At 34.1% G+C, this 14,347-nt stretch overlaps 2 long non-coding RNA genes across 3 annotated transcripts in view; one reads left to right on the top strand and one right to left on the bottom strand.

The window, feature by feature from the left end:
• LOC138318970 (uncharacterized) overlaps positions 1-14,347 on the bottom strand; it is an 84,051-nt gene that overhangs the window by 30,559 nt on the left and 39,145 nt on the right. The window lies entirely within an intron of this gene.
• Positions 1-14,347, top strand: part of LOC138318971 (uncharacterized) — a 37,184-nt gene that overhangs the window by 12,317 nt on the left and 10,520 nt on the right. Inside the window, exon 1 of one of the 2 annotated variants that reach the window (XR_011207934.1) lies at positions 69-145. The exons of the other annotated variant lie outside the window; for it this stretch is intronic. This is a non-coding gene — a long non-coding RNA (uncharacterized lncRNA). Of the gene's footprint in view, positions 1-68; positions 146-14,347 lie in introns of those variants that run through there. 2 annotated transcript variants of the gene reach the window in all.

Here is a 14,347-nt window from a genome sequence, read left to right as displayed (position 1 = left end):
CAAATCAGTTGTTTTCTGTGGATTGAAATTTCTTGCAAATATGCAATTTTGATAATTCTGTGGATTAAAATTACAGGTGTAAAGTTTGTGACAGCCATTATAATTCTGACAGATTTGTAAGGCCATGGTTTGGATTTAACTACAGGTAACACTGCTATAATTAATTGTTTTTAATTAACCTAACAAATGTATTATGCAGCTGACAACTGCCATGAATTATGGATGATAAGATAAATACTGACATTCATGTGATCTATAGCAATAGATAAAACAAGAGCTGTTGGAGAACAGCAAAGCTCGCCTATTCAGAAGAAGTTGATGTTCAAGTATTTACTATTTAAACATGGAAATATGACAAATTAACAGACTCAAAAACCCCCTAAAGGGCCCAAATTGGTTGTATTGTCACGTTCAGCATCCATACACATTAGGAAAATAAAATCATAAACATTTATGATGACTTAAGCTTAAACAATTGACAAAATAGAAACTTGCTCAAAAACTTTAACATGGAAATATGACAAATTAACAGACTCAAAAACCCCCTAAAGGGCCCCAAATTGGTTGTATTATCACGTTCAGCATCCATACACATTAGGAAAATAAAATCATAAACATTTATGATGACTTAAGCTTAAACAATTGACAAAACAGAAACTTGCTCAAAAACTTTAACGTAAAATGGGACGCCAACGCTGACGCCGACGCCGACGCCGGGGGTGACAACATTACACTGGTAACCCAAAATGTGTTAATCTTGCCGAAACTTGTTAGAATAACGGCAGAATACTTAATTTTTAACAAGTTTCGGCAGGATTAGCATATGTGCTTTTTTATTCAGTATTAACCCTTTATATTAAGACTTTTCCTCAGAATTCCAATTCGATTAATAAAATTAAGTATTTCTGCCGTAAAATTAAGTATTTTTCTGTCCGCCGTGGGTCGTGACGGCTGACGGCCGAATAACAGAGGGTATCGGTCACAATTACCCAACTTCGTTACGTGCACGGCTATTTATTGCTACATTGTCGGAGGTTGGGAATCGCCAAACTTTTCCGATGCGACGGTGAAATTAACAGATTCGGCGATAGAATTAAGAGTTTCTGCGTTTATATTCAGTGTTTCTGCGTTTATATTCAATGTTTCTGCGCTAATATTAACACATTTCGTCGCTTACATCGAGCGGGGCGCGCGCGCCGAGCCGTGACGGCCGAGCACACGGCCTACACAGGTAAACTTTACCTTGTGAAACGAGACTTACAGTACGTACAGCCGCCAGCCGATTGTACCTGTAAAATAATTATGTTTACAATTCTCTTTTCCCCTTTAAAAATACATATATCCTCATTATCCTATTCTCCTATCTTGTGTTGTTTTCTTTCCCGCGTCTCGTCATTTGAGCTATGCATTTTGCACTTTTTTTCGGAAGAGTTCCGATACGAGCGGTAACAAATGAATAACTGTCTAGGTTATGTGTAAAATATGTGTATATACACGGGGATTAACTATGACAAACAAATTATGTGTTTGATTATGTGCAATTACATGTATGTATATTCTTCTCACAAATTTGAATTGTTGACGATATTAAAATAAGATCGTTTTCCATAAAATAAATAAATATTTGTTATTTACAGACGTTTTGAAAGATATTTTGCTGTTGCCTTTAATTGTAAAATGCTGATTAAGTGTTATACATAATGATCTGCTTTTCAGGTTTGCTGAATTGATTTGATATACAATAAACGACCGATATCATATTCTGGTAATATTTGATGTACTTTGTGGCACGTAATTCCAGTATTTATTTATTTCTGCGTTTATATTCAATGTTTCTGCGTTTATATTCAATGTTTCTGCGTTTATATTCAATGTTTCTGCGCTAATATTAACACATTTCGTCGCTTACATCGAGCGGGCGCGCCGAGCCGTGACGGCCGAGCACACGGCTTACACAGGTAAACTTTACCTTGTGAAACGAGACTTACAGTACGTACAGCCGCCAGCCGATTGTACCTGAAAAATAATTATGTTTACAATTCTCTTTTCCCCTTTAAAAATACATCTACCCTAATTATCCTATTCTCCTACATGTATATTTTGTTGTTTTCTTTCCCGCGTCTCGTCATTTGAGCTATGCATTTTGCATCTTTTTTCGGAAGAGTTCCGATACGAGCGGTAACAAATGTACACGGGGATTAACTATGACAAACAAATTATGTGTTTGATTATGTGCAATTACATGTATGTATATTCTTCTCACAAATTTGAATTGTTGACGATATTAAAATAAGATCGTTTTCCATAAAATGAATAAATGTTTGTTATTTACAGACGTTTTGCTGTTGCCTTTAATTGTAAAATGCTGATTAAGTGTTATACATATTGATCTGCTTTTCAGGTTTGCTGAATTGATTTGATATACATTAAACGACCGATATCATATTCTGGTAATTATTTGATGTACTTTGTTGCACGTAATGCCAGTATAGAGGCCAAACTTATCTGGTGAACTAATACGATAAAATTTAATTCATATTGTCAGAAACAATTATACATATATGTTTCTGATTAAATACATGTTTAGTTTTAAGAAGTATTCGTCAATTATTTATAATAATAAATAGTATACACGTGTCAATTTTCAGTTGTTTTTATTCATGCTAAAGATATATAATTCGTAATATATAAATGCGTATTTTCGAGTGGGTCTTTTTGTGATATTTGGGTAGCCATGAAAATGGCTTTTTTATAAAGGATTGGCTGATTATAGGAAATGACATCGGATATACCGATGTCTGTATTAATCATCATATCTTATTTCTAAAAAAAGAGACACAAAATTGAAAATAATATTGATTTGAATAAATATCCTGATGAACCGTCATGGCACGAATCGAATAAAGCACTAATAAGAAGGCCACATAATAACAGAATTTTCATACAATTTTCAGTTTAAGAGCACACCTTTCGAAACCCAGTTACTGGGAGTTATCATAGCTGGCATGTTATTTATTACACCATAAAATACACATTAACATGGAATATTGTGTCAACACTAACCGAACAACGGCTAGCAATTTTTTCAAGGCTATATTTAGTGCGTGACGTAATCGATACACAACGTCACTATGATAAACATAAAATATCATATGAACGATCACTGTGCTATACATTTGTCAAAAAATTATATACTCAAAATGCTAATCAACGAAAGACAGAGACTAGATTGTCAGTGAAGTTCGGGAAGACCCCTTTTAACCCAGTACACTTTAATGGGGGTTTACAAAGAATGAACTTTACAAAAAAAAAACCTTATTGCCAGTATATGTTCTTCTCTCTCTGTCAGGTGAATTATATTACCTGTACATTTACTTATATGTTGTCGCCATAGATACACCTCTCAGGTGTACTGTGTACCGCACACGTGTCATCCGACTAATTAACTCCACAGATAATGGACGCCGTGAACAAATTTAGCTATATTGCTTGCCCTATTGGGGCCATCCTGACACCACGGGTAGGAGCTAGCTAGCGGTACCCTGCGGGGTTACGAAGGGGATGCGTATGCATTTTGGGGAGCTCGAAGTGAGAAAAATGGCCGACGATAGTTGTATACACTTTTTCAATGCGATCATATGTGTATGATTTTTTACACCAGAAACACAGTCATACAGCTACCTAATAATTTAATGAGACCATAGTATATATAGTTTCATATGTAGTGTATGTCTAATTTCTGTGAGCACTTTTTCACACCGCGGTCGCTTATAATAAGATGATAATATGATACTAAGGATTTTTGTCTAAAATACGTCCTTGATGATACCAAGGACGTTTGTGAGGTGAATAAGTCACGCTGGGTTTTGGGCAAGTACGACGTAGGAGCTTTTGCGTTTGTGTACTGACCGTGACGTTGGCCGACGACTCATTTTCCTTTGATATCCGCCGGCGCAGCCTTTGATGTAGCTTGTGGGTGCGAGGGTTACCGTCTTACTTTCTGAAGCGTCATTTCATGAGTTGTCGTATTTTTTAACAAAAATTTAAGACATATCTTCTAAATCTTCCGTCCTTAAAGCAAGTACTAAACGTTGTGAAATTTTATTAACTTTACATTGGTGTTTCGTTGGACTCGATTTCCCGGTTCGTCTAGCGTTACGCGTGGTGTTTAGTAGGGTAAAGAGACAGTTCTCACTTATAAATCCTTGATGATACTTTTGACGATGTTGGGATACAAAATGGGGGTGGTTTCAGTACCAAGTATTTATAAATTGTCATATAAAATATATCACTTGACTTTATATATATAATCATTGACACACACGCCATATTGCAAGTCAGCAATTTTAGGAGATTCACGTAACAGTACATCCGGGTACTCGGTAATCTGTACACATTTACATTTTTATTATGATAAAATGGTGCGTTAGTCCGATAACTATTAGGCCTAAATCAAGTTCAAAAAGTGTTAATAAAATACGGAACACGATTACATATATACAAGGATTTATAAGCATTTATAATTCCATGATATATTTAAAGGATTTGTGCAGTCAAAAATGATATAATTTCAGTTTATGCTGGAAAACGCTTTATTAGACCGTGTAGAAACCTCTCCGTGCCGCTGTAAACCGCCGATATCGAGGTCAAATTTTCTGACCGCCCGATTATGCATATTTTCTAGCCCTAAACCGTGTGACGTCACAATAGTCCGTGGCTTATTGCTGTACTTTAACTGATGTGCTATCACTTACATCGACGGTCGCAGGAAAAGCCGATCAAAGATTTTTTTTATGATTACTTTTGAGTGAAGTTAATCGTACAATAACTTTGTCTCGAATATAAATAACTAAAAGAGTGAAATTCGATGTTTCAAATACTCTAATTTGTGCTCTAATAGCAGGTATCTTTACGTGTAATTATGAAAGAAAATCCACACAGAAATAAAAGTTTCCGATTTTTTGTCGAGTTCAGCAACGAATACGCTTTAATTAAATAATATTTTCCTGTAGTCTGTATCTTTGATACATTGTGAATTGCAAAGTTTGTGACTGTAGAATGAAATTTTACGTAACAATTGAAGAAATTCTTGATTAAAGCATCAAGGATATGATGCTTGACATACGTACACACCGATGATTTATCATTACAAACATTGTGTTGTGTGTTGCTAACCGAATAAATCGAAATTTATTACAATACCGTAAAACGTTTCAACATGTGGTAGAAAGAATTTACTTTCGATATTATAAAAGATCTAAATATTGAGATATTAAGCAAAACAAACTATTTTTTCAGACCGTGCTGTCGCTTTCAATTTTTAATCGATATACTAGTAGATACACCGACATTATAGATATATAATTAGCCATGCCTTTGGTTTGATGGTTATGTAATACCTTGACCAGGATGTTATTTACCTGTACACAACGCCATTCATCGAACTCACCTGTAATTACCTGGCCGCGGGCGATTTGCTATTCGGTGGACTATATCGGGTATTTGCTATTGTCTTACTGTCAATCAGGTTAGGACATCCGTTAATTGGATTGTGATTTGAATTATGGAAACCCCGTACATCTATGCTCTAGGTTTTTTTTATTGTCACCTCCATTTTTAGAATGAAGATGTAAAAGCAAATGGAAATAAAATATACCTGATCATACCTAGGAATACATATTACATATATATATGTCGTACGCAGGTAAAACAAAAATGGAAGGTGACTTATTCAGAAACAAAAATGGTTCTAAGAACTAGTTCAACTAAAGGTTTAACCTAAAAATTATTCCAGTCTAGACTGTAATTACGAAATCGTGGCATATAGCAATCTCCAGTAATTTCTAAGGTATTAGTAAAAATTCTAAGCATGTATTTTCACCGTTTCGAATCTTAATGTACATGTATAGTCATACAAGAAGGGTTACAACATTATCACACTAAATATACTTATTTAAATATCACTTAGTATATTTTTAAAAAGGTACAAGATATTATATCTATTCTTAATGCCTGTATACGAATAATTTCAATTTTCATTTGAACACTGTATGTGGTTACTTTTTGGATTATACGATAAATGTTCATATATCATACTATTAAATCTCGGTATGATATACAAAACGGTCGACAATGAATATACTATTAAGGATTTAGTATAATTTTGAAATAATGAATTTAAATCGACACTTAAACTGTAATATAGGAACAAATATCAGAAATACCATTGATGTATTTCTGCTTTTTAGTAAACGTTATGGATAAAGTTTCAAAGGCAACAATATAGATATACATATTATTTTCGGTATAAGTTCGGTACTGTAACTCCAATATCACATAACTGATAACCGTCCACATTTTATTTTTACTCAAAAACGGTGCCGTGTTTGCATCATATCGTTATAGCAGAAGTTTGAATGAAATAAAAAACACGGATTCTAGATATATTCATGCTAAATTTTGGGATTTTACTCGTAAAAAGACAGTGTTACATTATACTTTTTTTATTACACTGAAATTTACATCATATGCTATCTAAATCTCAGTCCAGACTGATCCGAACATCATTTTGATATCGCTATCAAATTGGACTGATTATCTAATCTAAAGTTAAATATATGCTTGTTTGAATTTTTGAAGTGGTGTAAATGGAATGTTTTGAAACTGAAAATATCTACATCATCAAGCTAGAATAACCATTTACTCTAAAAACTCAAATTGTAGATCTAACGTATACGTATATATGCTGTATACATGTATAGTACTAGGCTTACCTTGCGTCACGGCTCGGCGCGCCCCGCTCGATGTAAGCGACGAAATGTGTTAATATAAACGCAGAAACATCGAATATAAACGGAGAAACATTGAATATAAACGCAGAAATAAATAAATACTGGAATTACATGCAACAAAGTACATAAAATATTACCAGAATATGATATCAGTCGTTTTATGTATATCAAATCAATTCAGCAAACCTGAAAAGCAGATCATTATGTATAACACTTAATCAGCATTTTACAATTAAAGGCAACAGCAAAATATCTTTCAAAACGTCTGTAAATAACAAATATTTATTTATTTTATGGAAAACGATCTTATTTTAATATCGTCAACAATTCAAATTTGTGAGAAGAATATACATACATGTAATTGCACATAATCAAACACATAATTTGTTTGTCATAGTTAATCCCCGTGTATATACACATATTTTACACATAACCTAGACAGTTATTCATTTGTTACCGCTCGTATCGGAACTCTTCCGAAAAAAAAGTGCAAAATGCATAGCTCAAATGACGAGACGCGGGAAAGAAAACAACACAAGATAGGAGAATAGGATAATGAGGATATATGTATTTTTAAAGGGGAAAAGAGAATTGTAAACATAATTATTTTACAGGTACAATCGGCTGGCGGCTGTACGTACTGTAAGTCTCGTTTCACAAGGTAAAGTTTACCTGTGTAGGCCGTGTGCTCGGCCGTCACGGCTCGGCGCGCCCGCTCGATGTAAGCGACGAAATGTGTTAATATTAGCGCAGAAACATTGAATATAAACGCAGAAACACTGAATATAAACGCAGAAACTCTTAATTCTATCGCCGAATCTGTTAATTTCACCGTCGCATCGGAAAAGTTTGGCGATTCCCAACCTCCGACAATGTAGCAATAAATAGCCGTGCACGTAACGAAGTTGGGTAATTGTGACTGATACCCTCTGTTATTCGGCCGTCAGCCGTCAGGACCCACGGCGGACAGAAAAATACTTAATTTTACGGCAGAAATACTTAATTTTATTAATCGAATTGGAATTCTGAGGAAAAGTCTTAATATAAAGGGTTAATACTGAATAAAAAAGCACATATGCTAATCCTGCCGAAACTTGTTAAAAATTAAGTATTCTGCCGTTATTCTAACAAGTTTCGGCAAGATTAACACATTTTGGGTTACCAGTATTAGCTCCCCCTATTCTTCGAATAGGCGAGCTAATGAATAAACATAGATGGGGTAATGAGACCCTAAAACATTAGTACAGTATTCTTATTACTCTATTCTTAATTAAGGTCAACTAAAGAATAGCGTAAAAAAAATAGTTGCTAATCTTTATCTATAGCATTTACTCATGAAGTTTAACTTCCATTGCTGCTGTTGGCAAACTGATATGCCATTCATTACCTAAATTTGTCAAGGGCATTTCATTCATATGTGTTTGAATGCCTTTCATACGGAAGTGACCTCTTGACATTGATGCCAAGTTTATAAAAGGTCATCTAATGACTTAATTGTCATCAACCATAAGTGTTCAGATTTTCAGTTTATAATCCATGGTATTTCACATACAAGTGATCTTTTACCTGGATATCAACCTAAAAGTACAATTGTAATTTTGTTGTCCATCATACACTTGTTTTTTCATAGCGGTGTCGTGGAACCCAAATCACCACGATAATGAAATTATGTATAAATAGGCAGCATTTAATTGGCCTTATTAGAGGTATAACACAATATGACCTTTATTAAGAGGTCACATTCAGTTAAATCAATGATAATATGGAAAATGTATAAATATTTCTTAGAGATCTCTAACGTCATTCCTTGACTGTAAAAGTTCCGTCCTCTGTTACTCTATAAATCGGTCAGGATTTTGGGGGAATTATAATTAACGAGGTAGGTTTAATCAAGCTTATGATCATGAACTAATCAAATTACAGGAATAACCCTGTTTACTTATCTACTTGTAGAAATTGATTCTACATTTTCTTTTCACTGTTACTTTTAATATATAAATGTATCGACCAAGGACAGATATCACTGATAGACAAACACGAGTCTCTATATTTAATGACAGCAATATCTGCAACGATTTTCTTACAGATTGGCTCAAGAAATTTCAGATAATCAAATTTAAAATCTAAATAAAAAGTTGAAGAAGTGTTTGATTACCAGATTAGTATCAATATGCTACTATTGAATTGTCAGAATGTCAGTTAAGAGATCTAACGACCTTGAAAGTTTATCAAACGACCTTGACAGGGTTATCGTCACTGTCTTATCGGTGTTGTCTGATATAGAACCAAGTCTGTGTGTATAACATGCATTTAATTCTATTTTGAGTCTACAGCTGAATTCTTTTAATAAAATTACAATAAGGATTGAACCATTTTACCATAAGGCCAAGATTTATTGTCTTGGGTCTTTGGGCGGTGTCGATTCGTCCCTGATGAACCCAAATTTAAATCTACCAGATCAGTTTAATGAAATGTTTTCCTTTTAAAGTTGGATTTGACAAACCTTGTTTATCATTAAATCATTGAGATCAACGGCTGATCAGCCAAACTGTCTTATAGCCAACTACAAGGTGAGTCCGTACAAAATCTTGATAGTAGGTAAAGTAATACATATTGTGTAGGGGTCCAAATAATATCTATAGGATCAGTTCAGATAGCAAACCTGTATTACCTATCAGTCCAATATGTCTTGTTTTTTATAATCTTATTAAAGCTAAAAGATGATGTTATAGGCATCAAACTGACCCACACCAATCTACCACAATATTGGTTAATGTGACTTAATGTATCACCTTCAATGTCTATCAATTATAAAACTCCATTTCTGGATACTGTTTATTTTCCCATAGAAAGTTGCTGTTTTGACAACATGACCACACTGAACCAACAGAGCATCAATTAGAGTTCTAGAAGGTCACGATAACTGAGTGGATATTATGGTATCATCACTTTTCACCATAAGCCTTATCTCTTTGGGCTAAATTGATCTGAATGCTGCATTTTATACCCATTCTATTTTCTATGGTGTTTCAGAATAATATTAAAAGTGGATAATGTTCCACAATATATTGAAACTTCCAAAACTTTAAAAACAAATCATAAAACTGAAGAATGTCATAAATAGCTATATAAATCAATATAAATCAATAAACATGTTTACAAAATTTTACTGTTGTTACAGATTTTTTTTATTGTTTGTTTTTGCCACTTTTAAAATCCAGAGAGGTTCAATAACACTGGTGTCAACTCTTCTTTGACTGATTAAAAACTAGTCAGACAAACATTTTACTGTTTCCACAGATTCTAAACATGCAATACCTGCTTTTTTAACTCCCAACCTGCATTAATACACTGACAGTTGAGTAAATCCTGTGTTTATCTGTTTTCTACCTGTCAAGGTCGCGGGTAGGTGTGTTGCAGGTACGAACCTGATGTATGGCCATGTTGGTCAATACAGTCGCTGCATATATTGGGCACTAAGTGTCAAATCAGTGATTAATTACTGTTGTCAAACTCGGGGCTAAATTTAAATCGTGCACAAAGGAATGTCTCTTTAACAGATCTCAAGCACAATTGTGTAAGATGTTTACTAATAAAATAGGAAGAAAACTTAAGGTGTAGATTTAAAATCAGCTGGCATGTTTTAATCATTTACGACAAGAAGAGTATACATGTTGGTATCGTCTTCTCTATGTACAAATAAATGTCAGTGTCTTTTGTATGACATTAGCTCACTTCTCTTTACAGTTCACATTTTCATGGAATTGTCCTTTTAATATGCAGTGTGTTTGGTCTTAAATAACACAACATCAACAAAATCATAGCCATTTTGAACAAACTCATAGCCATTCTGATCAGAGAGAAAAACAGCACTGTATAGATTTATATAGAAATGTAAATATATATCACTTTAATACATTACTAAGGTTTCTTCTATCACCCCAGATAAATGACTGATCCACGAACTCTAATTACTGAAGTAAAGTAAAGCTAAGCAATAAAGATCAGGGATAGATTTCACAGAATTCTAAAATTAATAAAAAAAAAAGATAAAAAAATCAACAATAAGCCAACTTAAACAGATTGTCCAAAGATACTTATCATCATAATTGTATATGTGGAATTTTATCACATCAACACGTTGAATTTCCTGCATTAAGTGCACTTTTTAATAGACTGACTTGGATTATAAAATAATACTTATATCATTGGATTATAAAGACTTCTTTCTTAATTTTGTTACATAGCAATAAAATGTCCCTATATACTTGTTACATACATCTGGCAATTCCTTGCTTGATAATGAGCCTTGTATGACAATAAGCTTTTTTACAATAAGCCTTTCATATCAATAAGTCTAGCCTGATAATAAGTCATGCTTGCCAATAAGCTTTGTTTGAAAATAAGCAATGACAGTAAAAATTGTTACATAGCTTTAATGCTCAACAAAACGCCTTGCTTAACAATAAGCCTTGTATGACAGTAAAAAATGGAGATCAAGGTGCCAGATTGAAAAAAGGAGTTAACTGAACTAAAAGACCCTATGGTACATCTGTATTTGTTTTAACACGGTCATGTTGTGTATATTTCAACAGAAGTGTTCTACTCTGTAGGTTAGTCAGACTCTCTTCCAGCATCTACAATCACAAAGCCAACATGTCAGCCCACTGGCCACTGGACTAGACTCAAGTGGCCATCACACAGATTTCCATGCCTTTTATCCAATACTCCAAAACTTACCCAACATGATTGTCTAGAATGACCTTCCCTCTTGGGATACTGATCTTGGCCTTTGTTCAGGTGTTGGTTGGAACACTTCACCAGTTTTCTTTGTTCCTTTGCTAATATACTTAAAACTTGTGCACTTTGCAAGGTACGTGCCCGAGCATCATCAGCTCTGTACACTATTTGTTAAAGATCGTACATTAAACTTCAATCACAATGTGTCACAATGATATATCATTAATGGAAATGTAATGGTTTTAATAAGAGATGTTGAGAAGGAGTTCAACAAACTAGGATCAGATAAAAACAAATTATTTCACTTGATGCCATTGTGTGACATGCAGTTAATACCACTACTTTCAGATATGCTGGTCTTTTGGGTAAAATTAAACTGTTGTTGGCAATTAGTAAATGGCCACAAGTGCCATCTCAATAGTGTATTAACATTAGTGACAAAAATAATACTTTATGATGGAAGATTGATTTAAGCTTAAATTAAGTTTTATTGTACAAATTTATTTACAGATAAATGCATTCTCTAGCACAACATATATAAACTTTAAACCCCTACATTGGTGTCAGAATCTATCTAGTTAAATCAGCCAAATACACTGGGGCACCCTATATTCCCCAATGTGTGTGTATAAATCAGAGTTAACCAAAGTGATAACTTGGAGACATTTATCTATGAGTAAGTCAATGCAGGCCAATTCTGTCATATGTTAATAGAGTTGATATTAACTACTCGTGTCACACAATCAGCTGTTCCAATTAAGATTTAATTGGTGAGATTGAATTGTGTCACTGCATGGTTTAGATGACAAATGACTGTTTCTGCCAGTATTATCTGTGGGACGTACCAGTATACATGTAGATTTCTGGCATACTTTCCTCCACACAGGATTTGGCTTGTGTGTAATATTCTTAATGAGTTTTGTCACATGCATGTTATATAACAATAAACATTAATTTTCCATGCTGGCCGGGAGGGGAGATAACCTATCTAACAGTGTAATTAAGTAATTAGGATCTGGCGACTCCCACGAGGAATGATCAACTGTGATATGATGTAGTGATGCTGACAGACTGAGACCAGATATGTAAAAGTGTGGATATAGTAAGCATCTTGTGATAATCTAGTAGCTGATTCCCAGATGATTGGGTGGTGTAGTGGTGCAATTATTGGAATTTTGGGGGACAAACAGGTTAGGGGTTACCTGCCTAATCACATGGACTAATTCTGGGCACTCCAGTTTCATTTTACCATAAGATCCCTGCACATTTATATCCAAACCATGAACTTGTTTCTCAATTGATTTAAAACATGGACTACACTACAACTACACAGACAACAGGTAGATTTCCCCCATACCAAAGTTTTGATGTAGAACTACTAAGGCCAATATACATAATATATGCCGATAGTAAGTTGTTGTGAACTCCTTTTACCTTGGATCTGATGTATTTCTTGTTTTATTTTTCATAGTTTGTTTTTTATTAGCCCCACATGGAGTTTCTAAAGTATGGATGATATAATACAGTTTGACAGCCACACACAATTATCAACATATAATTATCTTCAACACAAGTATGTGTCCCTAATATACCTTTTATTACTTTTTATTTAAATATTATGCTACGTAAAAATACTTTTTATTGAACAAAACTTTTAAAATATCCTAGGTGAATGATCTTTGCTAACTAGCAATGTACACAAACCTTCTGCTATAAGTACTTCTTTTATGGTACATTAGCATTAACTATTTGAAGATCAATAAATTTTGTAGAGAGCGACCTTGGAGTATTTGCTGAACTTACATTGTAGTCTATCTGAAGAACTACGCAGTAGGATTTAGTCTTTATAATAGTCAATATATTGATCAAACAGTGATTTTATCAAAAATGAATTCATTATTGATATTGAGATTATTACCTAGTCCTACTTGATGTAATTGACAATGAAAACCTTAGCCCCCATGGTGTGTGTATATATATATAGTTGTTATAAACCTGTACCCTCAATTTTATATATTCACGATTTAGTTCGGTTAACGATATAGTTCTAAGACTTATTAACAGCAATGGTCATTTGAGGATGTGCCATATTGGTGGTAGAGCTAAAGCCTTAAAAGGGAGGGGTCACAGAGGTCAAGAGGTTATAGTGTAACAACTCTTTACCACACCAGCCATCCATCTCAGATGAAAACCTTCACTGCATGGACAAATGCCATGTATGGAGAGAAAGTCAGTGGTTTTTCTTGAAGTACTATGACTTTTCTCCAATTCTTGAATCTGAAGAGTCCTTAAATTTCCATATATAATAGAGCATGAAAAGCAAGCAAAGAAAAAACACCACCCAATTTGGCAGTAGTCTTAACAACACCCTGTCTTAACTGGGTGTCATACAATCATTCTAAAGGAGGATAATCTTCTGAATGTACAAAATATTGTGAGGACAATCAATGTACAAAACACTTGTTCTAACAAACACAAGATCTAGGATAGTCATCTATGTCTTGTACAACTTGCTCCCTCAACAGTGCTTGGAGAATTGGACCACACATTGTATGTTCTGTTCTGAAACACAGTGGACAATCGGACCACACAGCAGTGGATTATAGTAATATAGCAGGTTGCTGTCCGTTCTACTATAGTATATAACACTAACTGGTCAAATATCAAATACACATAAAAGCTGTAAATACGTAGTAGACCACCCTTGTCAGCGAATAAAAACAAAGCTAAGGTGAGCCCTGTGTATACAGCTATCATTTCTGTCAATATCGTACACAATACCCTAATCAATGGTCAAATATTAGCTGACCACTTCT

This window comes from Argopecten irradians, chromosome 3 (assembly GCF_041381155.1).
Source record: "Argopecten irradians isolate NY chromosome 3, Ai_NY, whole genome shotgun sequence".
Classification (NCBI taxonomy): Eukaryota; Metazoa; Mollusca; class Bivalvia; order Pectinida; family Pectinidae; genus Argopecten; species Argopecten irradians.
This window is presented reverse-complemented; position numbering and strand designations above follow the sequence as displayed.